This window comes from Arachis stenosperma, chromosome 5, assembly GCF_014773155.1.
Source record: "Arachis stenosperma cultivar V10309 chromosome 5, arast.V10309.gnm1.PFL2, whole genome shotgun sequence".
Lineage (NCBI taxonomy): Eukaryota > Viridiplantae > Streptophyta > Magnoliopsida > Fabales > Fabaceae > Arachis > Arachis stenosperma.
Genome location: NC_080381.1, coordinates 47,223,011 through 47,235,105, shown reverse-complemented (window position 1 = coordinate 47,235,105; position 12,095 = coordinate 47,223,011). Strand labels below are relative to the sequence as shown.

Genomic DNA, 12,095 nt, shown 5'->3' with positions numbered 1-12,095 from the left:
GTTATTCGGCCAAAGGGGGAAGTAGTGTTTAGGTTGTGTGAAAATGAGAGGGTGAAGATGGGTGTATATAGGGGTGGAGAGAGGGGTAGGGTTCGGCTATGGGAGGGTGGGTTTGGGAGGGAAAGTGGTTTGAATTTGAATGGTGAGGTAGGTGAGGTTTTATGAAGGATGGATGTGAGTGGTGAAGAGAAAGATGGGATTTAATAGGTGAAGGGTTTTTGGGGAAGAGGTGTTGAGGTGATTGGTGAATGGGTGAAGAAGAGAGAGAGAGGTGGGGTAGGTGGGGATCCTGTGGGGTCCACAGATCCTGAGGTGTCAAGGAAAATTCATCCATGCACCAAGTGGCGAGCAAAAATGCTCTTTATGCCAATTCTGGCATTAAACGGTGGGCTGGTGCCCCTTTCTGGCATTTAACGCCAGCTTCTTGCCTTTTCCTAGCGTTTAACGCCAGTCTGGTGCTCCTTTCTGGCGTTAAACGCCCAGAATGGTGCCAGCCTGGGCGTTAAACGCCCATTTGCTACCCTTACTGGCGTTTAAACGCCAGCAAGGTCTTCCTCCAGGGTGTGCTATTTTTCTTTCTATTTTTCATTCTGTTTTTACTTTTTCAATTGATTTTGTGACTTCCCAAGATCATCAACCTACAGAAAATATAAAATAACAAAGGAAAATGGATTAAATATAACATTGGGTTGCCTCCCAACAAGCGCTTCTTTAATGTCAGTAGCTTGACAGTGGGCTCTCATGGAGCCTCACAAATGCTCAGAGCAATGTTGGAACCTCCCAACACCAAACTTAGAGTTTGAATGTGGGGGTTCAACACCAAACTTTGAAGTTAGTTGTGGCCTCCCAACACCAAACTTAGAGTTTGACTGTGGGGGCTCTGTTTGACTCTGTTTTGAGAGAAGCTCTTCATGCTTTCTCTCCATAGTAACAGAGGGATATCCTTGAGCCTTAAACACAAGGGATTCTTCATTCACTTGAATGATCAATTCTCCTCTGTCAACATCAATCACAGCCTTTGCTGTGGCTAGGAAGGGTCTGCCAAGGATGACAGATTCATCCATGCACTTCCCAGTCTCTAGGACTATGAAATCAGCAGGGATGTAATGGTCTTCAACTTTCACCAAAACATCCTCTAAAAGTCCATAAGCTTATTTTCTTGAATTGTCTGCCATCTCTAGTGAGATTCTTGTAGCTTGCACCTCAAAGATCGCTAGCTTCTTCATTACAGAGAGAGGCATGAGGTTTATACTTGACCCTAAGTCACACAGAGCCTTCTTAAAGGTCATGGTGCCTATGGTACAAGGTATTGAGAACTTCCCAGGGTCCTGTTTCTTTTGAGGTAATTTCTGCCTAGACAAGTCATCCAGTTCTTTGGTGAGCAAAGGGGGTTCATCCTCCCAAGTCTCATTACCAAATAACTTGTCATTTAGCTTCATGATTGCTCCAAGGTATTTAGTAACTTGCTCTTCAGTGACATACTCATCCTCTTCAGAGGAAGAATACTCATCAGAGCTCATGAATGGCAGAAGTAAATCCAATGAAATCTCTATGGTCTCAGTGTGAGCCTCAGATTCCCATGGTTCCTCATTAGGGAACTCATTGGAGGTCAGTGGACGTCCATTGAGGTCTTCCTCAGTGGCGTTCACTGCCTCTTCCTCCTCTCCTAGTTCGGCAATGTGAATCATGTTAATGGCCTTGCATTCTCCTTTTGGATTCTCTTCTGTATTGCTTGGAAGAGTACTAGGAGGAAGTTCAGTAACTCTCTTACTCAGCTGACCCACTTGTGCCTCCAAATTCCTAATGGAGGACCTTGTTTCAGTCATGAAACTTTGAATGGTTTTGATTAGATCAGAGACTATGGTTGCTAAGTCAGAGTGGCTCTGCTTAGAATTCTCTGTCTGTTGCTGAGAAGATGATGAAAAAGGCTTGCCATTGCTAAACCTGTTTCTTCCATCATTATTGTTGTTGAAACCTTGTTGAGGTCTCTGTTGATCCTTCCATGAGAGATTTGGATGATTTCTCCATGAAGAATTATAGGTGTTTCCATAGGGTTCTCCTATGTAATTCACTTCTTCCATTGAAGGGTTCTCAGGATCATAACCTTCTTCTTCAGATAAAGTGTCCTTAGTACTGCCTGGTGCAGCTTGTATTCCAGACAGACTTTGAGAAATCAAATTGACTTGCTAAGTCAATATTTTGTTCTGAGCCAATATGGCATTCAGTGTATCAATCTTAAGAACTCCTTTCTTCTGATTTGTCCCATTGTTCACAGGATTCCTTTCAGAAGTGTACATGAATTGGTTATTTGCAACCATTTCAATTAGTTCTTGAGCTTCTGCAGGCATCTTCTTCAGATGAAGAGATCCTCCAGCAGAGCTATCCAAAGACATCTTGGACAGTTCAGACAGACCATCATAGAAGATACCTATGATGCTCCATTCAGAAAGCATGTCAGAAGGACACTTTCTGATCAATTGTTTGTATCTTTCCCAAGCTTCATAAAGGGATTCTCCTTCCTTTTGTCTAAAGTTTTGGACTTCCACTCTAAGCTTACTCAATTTTTGAGGTGGAAAGAACTTTGCCAAGAAGGCACTGACTAGCTTTTCCCAAGAGTTCAGGCTTTCTTTAGGTTGTGAGTCCAACCATATCCTAGCTCTATCTCTTATAGCAAAAGGGAAAAGCATAAGTCTGTAGACCTCAGGGTCAACCCCATTAGTCTTGACAGTGTCACAGATTTGCAAGAATTCAGCTAAAAACTGATGAGGATCTTCCAATGGAAGTCCATAGAACTTGCAATTCTGTTGCATTAGAGAAACTAATTGAGGCTTAAGCTCAAAGTTGTTTGCTCCAAGGGATAGAGATGCTTCTCCCATAGAAGTCGGAAGTAGGTGCAGTAAAGTCACCCAGCACCTTCCTTGCATTGTTGGCATTGTTGTTGTTTTCGGCTGCCATGTCTTCTTCTTCTTTAAAGATTTCTGTTAGGTCCTCTACAGAGAGTTGTGCCTTAGCTTCTCTTAGCTTTCGCTTCAAGGTCCTTTTAGGTTCAGGGTCAGCCTCAACAAGAATGCTTTTGTCTTTGCTCCTGCTCATATGAAAGAGAAGAGAACAAGAAAATATGGAATCCTCTATGTCACAGTATAGAGATTCCTTGAGGTGTCAGAGGAAAAGAAAAATAGAAGGAGAGGTAGAAGAATTTGAACTTATCAAAAGAGATGGAGTTCGAATTGTTCATTGAGGAGGAGTGTTAGTCCATAAATAGAAGGATGTGAGAAGAGGGGAAGAAATTTTTGAAAATAAATTAAAAACATTTTAAAAATATTTTGAAAAAAAACACTAATTGATTTTCGAAAACTAAGAGTGGAAAAGAAATTAAGTGATTTTTGAAAAATATTTTGAAATTAGAAATTAAAAAGATATGATTGAAAAGATATGATTGAAAAGATATGATTTGAAAAACAATTTAAAAAGATTTGATTTTAAAAATTAATGACTTGGCTAACAAGAAAAGATATGATTCAGACATTAAACCTTTCTCAACAGAAAAGGCAACATACTTGAAATGTTGAATCAAATCATTAATTGATAGCAAGTATTTTTGAAAATAGAAAGAAATTGATTTTGAAAAAGATTTGATTGAAAAGATATGATTTGAAAAAGATTTGATTTTGAAAAATTTTGAAAACTTGAAAAAAATTGGCATTAAAAACAAAATCTTCCCTCTTGTGCCATCCAGGCGTTAAACGCCCAGAATGGTGCACATTCTGGCATTTAACGCCCAAAACACTACCCTTTTGGCCGTTAAACGCCCAACCAGGCACCCTGGCTGGCGTTTAAACGCCAGTTTGCCTTCTTCACTAGGCGTTTTGAACGCCCAGCTTTTTCTGTGTAATTCCTCTGCTGTATGTTCTGAATCTTCAATTCTCTGTATTATTGACTTGAAAAGACACAAATTAAAAATTTTTTTGGATTTTTTTAATAATCAAAATGTAACTAAAATCAAATAAACAATGCATGCAAGACACCAAACTTAGCAGTTTGCATACCATTGACACTAACAAAATGAGAATGCATATGAAAAACAACAAAACACTCAAGACAAGAGAATTTAAAGATCAGAACAAGGAAATCATCAAGAACAACTTGAAGATTGATGAAGACACATGCATGAATTCGAAAAATGCAAGAAGAACAGAAACATGCAATTGACACCAAACTTAAAATGAGACACTAGACTCAACAAGAAACATAAAATATTTTTGGTTTTTATGATTTTGTAATTTTTTTGGATTTTTTGAAAATTAAGTGGAAAAGAAAATAAAGATATCAAAATTCTTAATGAGAATTCAAGGAATCATGCAATGTTAGTCTAAAGCTTTAGTCTAAAGAAATTAGACATGGCTAGCCAAGCTTCAGCAGGACATTGCATTCAAGAGCTAAATTGATGAAAATCAATCAGCTTTGGTGATGATAAGAACATAACCTTGAAACACTAGAATTCGTTCTTAAGAACTCTGAAAAATACCTAATCTAAGCAACAAGATGAACCGTCAGTTGTCCAAACTCAACAATCCCCGGCAACGGCGCCAAAAACTTGGTGCACGAAATTGTGATCATCAATGGCGCCATCAACATGGTACGCTCAATTGCAATCTCAACTCTTTATCACAACTTCGCACAACTAACCAGCAAGTGCACTGGGTCGTCCAAGTAATAAACCTTACGCGAGTAAGGGTCGATCCCACGGAGATTGTTGGTATGAAGCAAGCTATGGTCATCTTGTAAATCTCAGTCAGGCAGATTCAAATGGTTATGGATGATATATGAATAAAGCATAAAGATAAAGATAGAAATACTTATGTAATTCATTGGTGAGAGCTTCAGATAAGCGTGTGGAGATGCTTTGTCCCTTCCGTCTCTCTGCTTTCCTACTGTCTTCATCCAATCCTTCTTACTCCTTTCTATGGCAAGCTGTATGTTGGGGATCACCGTTGTCAGTGGCTACAATCCCGTCCTCTCAGTGAAAATGTTCAACGCACCCTGTCACGGCACGGCTAATCATCTGTCGGTTCTCAATCAGGTTGGAATAGAATCCAGTGATTCTTTTGCGTCTGTAACTAACGCCCAGCCTTCAGGAGTTTGAAGCTCGTCACAGTCATTCAATCATTGAAACCTACTCAGAATACCACAAACAAGGTTTAGACCTTCCGGATTCTCTTGAATGCCGCCATCAATTCTAGCTTATACCACGAAGATTCCGATCAAGGAATCCAAGAGATAAACATTCAAGCCTTGTTTGCTTGTAGAACGGGAGTGGTTGTCAGGCACGCGTTCATAAGTGAGAATGATGATGAGCGTCACATAATCATCAAATTCATCAAGTTCTTGAGTGCGAATGAATATCTTGGAATAAGAATAAGCTGAATTGAATAGAAGAACAATAGTAATTGCATTAATACTCGAGGTACAGCAGAGCTCCACACCTTAATCTATGGTGTGTAGAAACTCCACCGTTGAAAATACATAAGAACAAGGTCTAGGCATGGCCGTGAGGCCAGCCCCCAAAACGTGATCAAAAGATGATCAAAGATCCAAAGATTTTAAAATGATCTAAAGATGAAAATACAATAGTAAAAGGTCCTATTTGTAGAGAACTAGTAGCCTAGGGTTTACAGAAATGAGTAAATGACATAAAAATCCACTTCCGGGCCCACTTGGTGTGTGCTTGGGCTGAGCATTGAAGCTTTCATGTGTAGAGACTTTTCTTGGAGTTAAACGCCAGCTTTTGTGCCAGTTTGGGCGTTTAACTCCCATTCTTGTGCCAGTTCCGGCGTTTAACGTCGGGCAGTTTTGAGTTGATTTGGAACGCCAGTTTGGGCCATCAAATCTCGAGCAAAGTATAGACTATTATACATTGCTGGAAGCCCAGGATGTCTACTTTTCAACGCCTTTGAGAGCGCGCCAATTGGGCTTCTGTAGCTCCAGAAAATCCACTTCGAGTGCAGGGAGGTCAGAATCCAACAGCATCTACAGTCCTTTTCAGCCTCTGAATCAGATTTTTGCTCAAGTCCCTCAATTTCAGCCAGAAAATACCTGAAATCACAAAAAAACACACAAACTCATAGTAAAGTCCAGAAAAGTGAATTTTAACTAAAAACTAATAAAAATATATTAAAAACTAACTAAAACATACTAAAAACATACTAAAAATAATGCCAAAAAGCATATAAATTATCCGCTCATCAGAAATCATCAAGAACAACTTGAAGATCAATTATGACACATGAATGAATTAGAAAAAAATGCAAGAAGAATAGAAACATGCAATTGACACCAAACTTAAAATGAGACACTAGACTCAACAAGAAACAGAAAATATTTTTGGTTTTTATGATTTTGTAATTTTTTTGGATTTTTTTTTTTAAAATTGAAAGAAAAAAAGGATATCAAAATTCTTAATGAGAATTCCAGGAATTATGCAATCTTAGTCTAAAGCTTTTGTCTAAAGGAATTAGACATGGCTAGCCAAGCTTCAGCAGGACATTGCATTCAAGAGCTAAATTGATGAGAATCAATCAGCTTTGTTGATGATAAGAACATCACCTTGAAACACTAGAATCCATTCTTAAGAACTCTGAAGAAAAATACCTAAGCTAAGCAACAAGATGAACCGTCAGTTGTCCAAACTCAAACAATCCCCGGCAACGGCGCCAAAATCTTAGTGCACGAAATTGTGATCATCAATGGCGCCATCAACATGGTACGCTCAATTGCAATCTCAACTCTTTATCACAACTTCGCACAACTAACCAGCAAGTGCATTGGGTCGTCCAAGTAATAAACCTTACGCGAGTAAGGGTCGATCCCACGGAGATTGTTGGTATGAAGCAAGCTATGGTCACCTTGTAAATCTCAGTCAGGCGAATTCAAATGGTTATGGATGATTTATGAATAAAGCATAAAATAAAGATAGAGATAATTATGTAATTCATTAGTGAGAATTTCATATAAGCGTATGGAGATGCTCTGTCCCTTCCGTCTCTCTGCTTTCCTACTATCTTCATCCAATCCTTCTTACTCCTTTCCATGGCAAGCTGTATGTTGGGCATCACCGTTGTCAGTGGATACAGTCCCGTCCTCTCAGTGAAAATGTTCAACGCGCTCTGTCACAGCACCGCTAATCATCTGTCAGTTCTCAATCAGGTTGGAATAGAATCCAGTGATTCTTTTGCGTCTGTCACTAACGCCCAGCCTTCAGGAGTTTGAAGCTCGTCACAGTCATTCAATCATTGAATCTTACTCAGAATACCACAGACAAGGTTTAAACCTTTCGGATTCTCTTGAATGCTGCCATCAGTTCTAGCTTATACCACGAAGATTCCGATTAAGGAATCCAAGAGATAAACATTCAAGCCTTGTTTGCTTGTAGAACGGGAGTGGTTGTCAGGCACGCGTTCATAAGTGAGAATGATGATGAGCGTCACATAATCATCACATTCATCATGTTCTTGGGTGCGAATGAATATCTTAGAACAAGAATAAGCTGAATTTAATAGAAGAACAATAGTAATTGCATTAATACTCGAGGTACAGCAGAGCTCCACACCTTAATCTATGGTGTGTAGAAACTCCATCGTTGAAAATACATAAGTGATAATAGTGATCATTGGCTTCGGCCCCAGAGAGGGAAACAAAAGAACCAAGATCTGATCTAAGAACTAGATGTCCAAAGATGATAATACAATAGCAAAATGTCCTATTTGTAGAGAACTAGTAGCCTAGGGTTTACAAAGATGAGTAAATGACATAAAAATCAACTTCCGGGCCCACTTGGTGTGTGCTTGGGCTGAGCATTGAAGCTTTCATGTGTAGAGACTTTTCTTGGAGTTAAACGCCAGCTTTTGTGCCAGTTTGGGCATTTAACTCCCATTCTTGTGCCAGTTCCGACGTTTAACGCTGGGCAGTTTTGAGCTGATTTGGAACGCTGGTTTGGGCCATCAAATCGCGGGCAAAGTATGGACTATTATGCATTGCTGGAAAGCCCAGGATGTCTACTTTCCAACGCAGTTGAGAGCGCGCCAATTGGGCTTTTGTTGCTCTAGAAAATCCACTTCGAGTGCAGGGAGGTCAGAATCCAACAGCATCTGCAGTCCTTTTCAGCCTCTGAATCAGATTTTTGCTCAGGTCCCTCAATTTCAGCCAGAAAATACCTGAAATCACAGAATAACACACAAACTCATAGTAAAGTCCAGAAAAGTGAATTTTAACTAAAACTAATAAAAATATAATTAAAACTAACTAAAATAAACTAAAAACATACTAAAAACAATGCCAAAAAGCGTATAAATTATCCGCTCATCACAACACCAAACTTAAATTGTTGCTTATCCCCAAGCAACTGAAAATCGAATAAGATGAAAAGAAGAGAATATGCAATGAATTCAAAAAACATCTATGAAGATCAGTATTAATTAAATGAGCGGGGCTTTTGGCTTTTTGCCTCTGAACAGTTTTGGCATCTCTCTTTATCCTTTGGAATTCAAAATGATTGGTTTCTATAGGAACTCAGAATCCAGATATTGTTATTGATTCTCCTAGTTAAGTCTGATGATTCTTGAATACAGCTACTTTATGAGTCTTGGCCGTGGCCCAAAGCACTCTGTCTTCCAGTATTACCACCGGATACATACATGCCACAGACACATAACTGGGTGAACCTTTTCAGATTGTGACTCAGCTTTGCTAGAGTCCCCAATTAGAGGTGTCCAGGGTTCTTAAGCACACTCTTTTTGCCTTGGATCACAACTTTATTTCTTTCTCTTCCTTTTTTTTTCATTTTTTTGAATATTCACTACTTTTTCTTGCTTCAAGAATCATTTTTATGATTTTTCAAATCCTCAGTAACATGTCTCCTTTTTCATCATTCTTTCAAGAGCCAACATTCATGAACAACAAATTCAAAAGACATATGCACTGTTCAAGCATACATTCAGAAGTCAAAGTATTGCCACCACATCAAAATAATTAATCTGTTATAAAATTCAAAATTCATGCAATTCTTCTCTTTTTCAATTAAAAACATTTTTCATTTAAGAAAGGTGATGGATTCATAGGACATTCATAACTTTAAGGCATAGACACTAAGACACTAATGATCATAAGACACAAACATAGATAAACATAAGCATAAAAATTCAAAAAACAGGAAAATAAAGAACAAGGAAATTAAAGAACGGGTCCACCTTAGTGATGGCAGCTTGTTCTTGCTCTTGAAGATCTTATGGAGTGCTTAAGCTCCTCAATGTCTTTTCCTTGCCTTTGTTGCTCCTCTCTCATGATTCTTTGATCTTCTCTAATTTCATGGAGAAGGATGGAATGTTCTTGGTGCTCCACCCTTAGTTGTCCCATGTTGGAACTTAATTCTCCTAGGGAGGTGTTGATTTGCTCCCAATAGTTTTGTGGAGGAAAGTGCATCCCTTGAGGTATCTCAGGGATTTCATGATGAGTGGGATCTCTTGTTTGCTCCATCCTTTTCTTAGTGATGGGCTTGTCCTCATCAATGAGGATGTCTCCCTCTATGTTAATTCCAACTGAATAACAGAGGTGACAAATGAGATGAGGAAAGGCTAACCTTGCCAAGGTAGAGGACTTGTCTGCCACTTTATAAAGTTCTTGGGCTATAACCTCATGAACTTCTACTTCCTCTCCAATCATGATGCTATGAATCATGATGGTCCGGTCTATAGTAACTTCAGACCGGTTGCTAGTGGGAATGATTGAGCGTTGGATAAACTCCAACCAGCCCCTAGCCACGGGCTTGAGGTCATGCCTTCTCTGTTGAACCGGCTTCCCTCTTGAATCTCTCTTCCATTGAGCGCCCTCTTCACAAATGTCTATGAGGACTTGGTCCAACCTTTGATCAAAGTTGACCCTTCTAGTGTAAGGGTGTTCATCTCCTTGCATCATGGGCAAGTTGAATGCCAACCTTACATTTTCCGGACTAAAATCTAAGCATTTCCCCCGAACCATTGTAAGCCAATTCTTTGGGTCCGGGTTCACACTTTGATCATGGTTCTTGCTGGTCCATGTATTGGCATAGAACTCTTGAACCATTAAGATTCCAACTTGCTGAATGGGGTTGGTAAGGACTTCCCAACCTCTTCTTCGGATCTCATGTCGGATCTCCGAATATTCACTCTTTTTGAGTTTGAAAGGGACCTCGGGGATCACATTCTTCATGGCCACAAATTCATAGAAGTGGTCTTGATGCACCCTTGAGATGAATCTCTCCACCTCCCATGACTCGGAGGTGGAGGCTTTTGCCTTCCCTTTCCTCTTTCTAGAGGTTTCTCCGACCTTAGATGCCATAAATGGTTATGGAAAAACAAAAAGCAATGCTTTTACCACACCAAACTTAGAAGGTTTGCTCGTCCTCGAGCAAAAGAAGGAAGAAGAGAGTAGAAGAAGAAGAAATAGAGGAGATGGAGGTGGCTTTGTGGTTCGGCCAAGGGGGAGAAGTAGTGTTTAGGTTGTGTGAAAATGAAGGAGTGAAGATGGGTTTATATAGGAATGGAGAGGGGGTGTATGGTTCGGCCATTATGGGTGGGTTTGGGAGAAAAAGTGGTTTAAATTTGAATGGTGAGGTAGGTGGGGTTTTATGAAGGATGGATGTGAGTGGTGAAGAGAATAGTGGGATTTGATAGGTGAGGGGTTTTTGGGGAAGAGGTGTTGAGGTGATTGGTAAATGAGTGAAGAAGAGAGAGAGTGGTGGGGTAAGTGGGGATCCTGTGGGATCCACAGATCTTGAGGTGTCAAGGAAAATTCATCCCTGCACCAAGTGGCGAGCAAAAATGCTCTTTATGCCAATTCTGGCGTTAAACGCCGGGCTGGTACCCATTTCTGACGTTTAACGCCAGCTTCTTGCCCTTTCCTGGCGTTTAACGCCAGTCTGGTGCCCCTTTCTGGCGTTAAACGCCCAGAATGGTGCCAGACTGGGCGTTAAACGCCCATTTGCTGCCCTTACTTGCGTTTAAACGCCAGCAAGGTTTTCCTCCAGGGTGTGCTATTTTTCTTTCTGTTTTTCATTTTGTTTTTGCTTTTTCAATTGATTTTGTGACTTCCCATGATCATCAACCTACAGAAAACATAAAATAACAAAGGAAAATAGATAAATATAACATTGTGTTGCCACCCAACAAGCGCTTCTTTAATGTCAGTAGCTTGACAGTGGGCTCTCATGGAGCCTTACAGATACTCAGAGCAATGTTGGAACCTCCCAACACCAAACTTAGAGTTTGAATGTGCGGGTTCAACACCAAACTTAGAAGTTGGTTGTGGCCTTCCAACACTAAACTTAGAGTTTGACTGTAGGGGCTCTGTTTGACTCTATTTTGAGAGAAGCTCTTCATGCTTCCTCTCCATGGTAACAAAGGGATATCCTTGAGCCTTAAACACAAAGGATTCTACATTCACTTGAATGATCAATTCTCCTCTGTCAACATTAATCACAGCCTTTGCTGTGGCTAGGAAGGGTTTGCCAAGGATGATGGTTTCATCCATGCACTTCCCAGTCTCTAGGACTATAAAATCAGTAGGGATGTAATGGTCTTCAACTTTCACCAAAACATCCTCTAAAAGTCCATAAGCTTATTTTCTTGAATTGTCTGCCATCTCTAGTGAGATTCTTGTAGCTTGCACCTCAAAGATCCCTAGCTTCTTCATTACAGAGAGAGGCATGAGGTTTATACTTGACCCTAAGTCACACAGAGCCTTCTTAAAGGTCATGGTGCCTATGGTACAAGGTATTGAGAACTTCCCAGGGTCCTGTTTCTTTTGAGGTAATTTCTGCCTAGACAAGTCATCCAGTTCTTTGGTGAGCAAAGGAGGTTCGTTCTCCCAAGTCTCATTACCAAATAACTTGTCATTTAGCTTCATGATTGCTCCAAGGTACTTGGCAACTTGTTCTTCAGTGACATCTTCATCCTCTTCAGAGGAAGAATACTCATCAGAGCTCATGAATGGCAGAAGTAAATCCAATGGAATCTCTATGGTCTCATTATGAGCCTTAGATTCCCATGGTTCCTCATTAGGGAACT

General features: G+C 40.0%; 1 non-coding gene across 1 annotated transcript; it reads left to right on the top strand.

Moving 5' to 3' along the window:
• Window positions 1–2,447: 2,447 nt before the first annotated feature.
• LOC130984019 (small nucleolar RNA R71) lies at window positions 2,448–2,555 on the top strand. The gene has a single exon (XR_009087980.1). It is a non-coding gene; the product is annotated as a small nucleolar RNA R71 (small nucleolar RNA).
• Window positions 2,556–12,095: the final 9,540 nt, after the last annotated feature.